Here is a 4477-nt window from a genome sequence, read left to right as displayed (position 1 = left end):
TGGGGCAAAATATCCACTATCACAGGTATTAGGTGTAATATTAAATCATTTTTTAGCATACAACTAAAAGATATGTTGACGTACATCTATATGTGTGCATATTTTCTTTTCTTATCAAAACTATTTAACTAACAAAAACAATTACAGGGCTATAGAATGTATATGCAATCATTTTAAACTTTATTCTAGCTAACTAATTAGACATTCGTAATCGAAAGCTTTGCCACACTGTGCTGCTGCTCTTGTGGCTGTGCGCCAAAGGAGCAGCAGCGACAACGACAGCGACGACTGCGAACCTCGTTGCGGCGGCCGCTGCCAACTTGCGCTACAATTTCGCTAGCTCTGCCAGTTTACACCGATAAATGCACACACACACACATGCAGCGCAGAGTGCATGAACAGTGCACGTGCATGTGTGCGAGTGTGTGTGAGTCGTGGCTGCCAGACATTCTGGCACTAGGGCTCGGCCCGGCCGACATGTTTGGTGCTTTTGCTTTTGCTCTGTCGCCTCGACGCGGCGACGCAGCGTCAAATCGTCACATGAACTTGTTGAGCGCTTGCCGTCGCATGATGTGTGTGTGTGCGTGTGTGTGTGATTTAAGGTGGAAGGGGGGGTTGAGTGCACGCCATGCCATTGCCTCTCTGACTCTCGCGCTCTGCGCTTATGCTCTGTGCATGCATTTATGTTTGTGTGTGTGTATTACGTACACAATCGAGAATCAACTGTTGAATGTGTAATGCGCTGTGCTGGCTCACGATGGAATAACATGTTATTCCATTATGAGAGCGATGCATTTTTTTTTTGTAAGTGAGTGTACATGCTTCGTGGTTGCTATAGATGTTTGTGCATATGAATGTGTGTACATACATACAGACATACATTGTTTTTGGCTGTGGGTGCATTATCGCTTAGCGATGCTGCCGTCGCCCCCACCTGACTAAGCTCAAAGACAAAAGGGCATAGCTACAACAACAACAGCAAACGCAAATGCAACTGCATTAAAATAACAACGACAGCAATTGCAACAAAAACAACAACAGCAATTGTGGGCCGCACTTGTTGCAAATGACAAACGAAATTTTCTGTGCTCTCAACGCGCAGAGACAAAAATCGGCGCTGCTTATGTCGCTGTCTCTGCCGCTGCTGCTGCTTCTGCTTCGGTCGCGGCGATCGTCGTCAACTGGAATTCATGAATGAAACACATATGCATGTGTTTGTGTGACTTTGCTGATGTTCTTGTTGTTGTTGTTGCGGCTGTGATGACTGCGTGTGTATGCAAATTCACAAATAAAAAATGTGTTTTCTGTCTATGGCAAGTTGTTGTTGTTGTTGTTGTTTCTTCTGGCAGCATCATTTGCGCGTGCGATATTGAACAGCAGTTGAAGCGAGGGCGCAAGAGACCAAAAACGAGGCATAAGCGAAAGAGCCGAGAGACGCACGCAACACGATTAGAGGTGCTCGACCAAAGGCAGCAGCAATAGCAACAACAACAATGCAGATAAAAAAGCATTGACTCACCTAGTCAAAGCAGAAGGCGACGGCCGCTCTGATGATGCCCGATGATAGATCGCTGCTAGTCGGCAATGCTCACGCCTAGGAGTGAGGGAGACAGGGCGAGCGAATGAACGAGTGAGTGCAAGTTGGAGTTAAGAGCGGCTTCCAGTCAAGAGAGGACACTGGGCAGCGCGCATAGATTCCCACGTCGTCGCCTTTGCGATCTTCCTCTTCTTCTTCTTCTTCTTCTTCTTCTTGTTTTTAGTTGCTTTTGCTGGCATCCCAACACGCCCCAAAAAAAGGAACGACGCGTTGTCTGGCAACGTTGAGCGCTAACCCCCCTCCCCGCCACCAAACGCCGACGCATGCACATGAAAATGTTTTTGAATTGCATTTCCAAGTAACAAACAACAAAAACAACATGCGCTCAAGGAATAACAAAAACAGCAGAGAAAAAAGTTGAAAAAAAACGAAAACTTCAAAAAAAAAGCAACAAAAGCAACAACTACACAGGCAGCGCTGCATACGTGTGTGTGCGTGCGTGTGTGTGTGTGTGTGTGTGTGTGTTTAAAATAAAATCAAAAGAATTCCACTTTTGTGGCCCCGTCGGCTTCTAAATCGATTTATCAAAAAGAAGAAAACAAAAAAAAAAATAAACGAAAAAAAGAAGAAGAAAAGAAACACATTCAAGTAAAAAGCGGAAAAGACGCAGGCAAAGAGATAAAAATTGAATATAAAAAGGTAAAGGTAACGTAAAAATCGAAAACCTATACACACAATAGATGCACACACACACACACACACACGCACACACAAGCAGACAGAGACAGACACATGAATTGATTAAAAAGTTGAAATATAATAAAAAAAAAATCAAACAAAAATCATTTGGTCAACGGGCAAGGGGCGGACGCGGGGCAGCCAACGTCTTCAAGCACAAAGGGCGCGGTGCGATCGCTGTCGTGGGCATCGTGTGGGCAGAGCAGCAGAGCGGCAGAGGGGAGGCACACATATAAAGCGACACAGAGCCGGCCGTCTGCTGGCGGTGCGGGAGGGGAAGGGGTAGGGGGCAAACGCTATTGGGCCCAGGCCGACGCCGTGCTGTCTGCCTGCGAATGCGGAGCATAAGCCCACACACACAAGCGCAGGCGCAAACAACGAGCCGCATATATATGCATGCATATACATATATATATATGTATGTATATATATGTATATGTATATATATGAACGAGTCGGGCCTGCGGATTTGTCGATGTGGAGTGGGCTGGGGCGACACTTGGAGACAGCAATACTCGAGGAACTCGGCGCGCACGCGTAACCCAATCCGAAACTTAGCCAGGCCCAAAACCAGCCCGAATCGAGCCAAATGAAAGCAAATCAATAAGTCGAAGCGCTGATCAGCTCTTAATATTGTTATTATAATATACACATATACATATATACATATATATGTATATATGATATAACCCACATAAGCACAGCTCGTTCGTCTATAAGCACTTTTACAAGGTAGAATTATCTAGAAATCCTGGACTACAAATGTTATACATGTTTTTTTAAAGCATGTTATACTTGAAAAGTTCCGCTAGAATTTATTGCATATAAAATATAGGGTAGACAAACTATATAGAATATATAGAGTATATGGAGTATCTAGAGTATATAGAGTACATATAGAGTATATGGAGTATACAGACTACATATAGAGTATATAGAGTATATAGAGTATATAATACATATAGAGTACATATAGAGTATATAGAGTATATGGAGTATATATAGAGTATCTAGAGTATATAGAATATATAGTGTATATAGAGTAACTAGAGTATAGAGTGTATTGATTATATATAGAATATATAGAGTATATGGAGTATCTAGAGTATATAGAGTACATATAGAGTATATTGAATATACAGAGTATTAGACTACATATAGAGTATATAGAGTATATAATACATATAGAGTACATATAGAGTATATGGAGTATATATAGAGTATCTAGAGTATATAGAATATATAGTGTATATAGAGTAACTAGAGTATAGAGTGTATTGATTATATATAGAGTATATAGAGTATATGGAGTATATAGAGTATATTGAATATATAGAGTATATTGAATATATAGAGTATATATAGTATATATAGAGTATATAGAGTACATATAGAGAACATATAGAGTATATAGAATATATATAGTATATGGAGTATATAGAGTATATTGAATATATAGAGTATATATAGTATATATAGAGTATATAGAGTACATATAGAGAACATATAGAGTATATAGAGTATATGGAGTATATTGAGTATATAGAGTATATACAGAGTATCTAGAGTATCTAGAGTATATGGAGGCTATATAGAGTATCTAGAGTATAGAGTATAGATTATATATAGAGTATATAGAGTATATATAGAGGATAGTGTATACATAATACACAAATCAAATATACAAAATCTAAATCACAACTCTTTTTTTACTTATTCGCAAATTAACTCTGGTTCCGAAAAGTTCTCCCTTGTAAAGCACATATCAATTTAGCTGATTTGTCCAGTGTTTTTTTTTTCATGAGAAAAAACTAAAGAAATCGGAAGAATACACAAGAATAAAACTTTTTGGTATACTGTTATATATAGGTTATGTTAAAAGTATATATATTTTATATATTCTCATATGGGTATCTCTCTAAAGTCATTTATCGCTATAGAGTATAAGTATAAATATACTTATGATTCAAAGATTAAGATTCGAAGAAACAAAAGAATGAACCAAGTTTTGGCTTATAAAAGCCTTCGTGGATATGGCAGAGCAGCTCTACGATCCGAATCTTTCTCAGATCGGAATGGTACGCAGGATAAAACCAAAAACTGTGGAATTAAGGATTTACCAAGGAAAGACGAAGTTATATTCAGGTTAAGCAGATAAGTATAAGAGTTATCGAACTAAATAGTTAAGAAATCGTTTTGGTA

The 4477-nt window shown here is 39.2% G+C and overlaps 1 protein-coding gene across 1 annotated transcript in view; it reads right to left on the bottom strand.

The window, feature by feature from the left end:
- brk (brinker) overlaps positions 1-81 on the bottom strand; it is a 4170-nt gene extending 4089 nt beyond the window's left edge. Inside the window, 1 exon segment of the mRNA XM_064691126.1 lies at positions 1-81. This exon segment is cut by the window's left edge and continues 2319 nt beyond it. The gene's annotated coding sequence lies outside the window, so the exon portion shown is untranslated.
- Between the last annotated feature and the right edge of the window lie 4396 nt (positions 82-4477).

Source organism: Drosophila montana, unplaced genomic scaffold, assembly GCF_035044405.1.
Source record: "Drosophila montana isolate Dmon_TW-CO22-7 unplaced genomic scaffold, ASM3504440v1 contig_3326_1, whole genome shotgun sequence".
NCBI lineage: Eukaryota > Metazoa > Arthropoda > Insecta > Diptera > Drosophilidae > Drosophila > Drosophila montana.
This window is presented reverse-complemented; position numbering and strand designations above follow the sequence as displayed.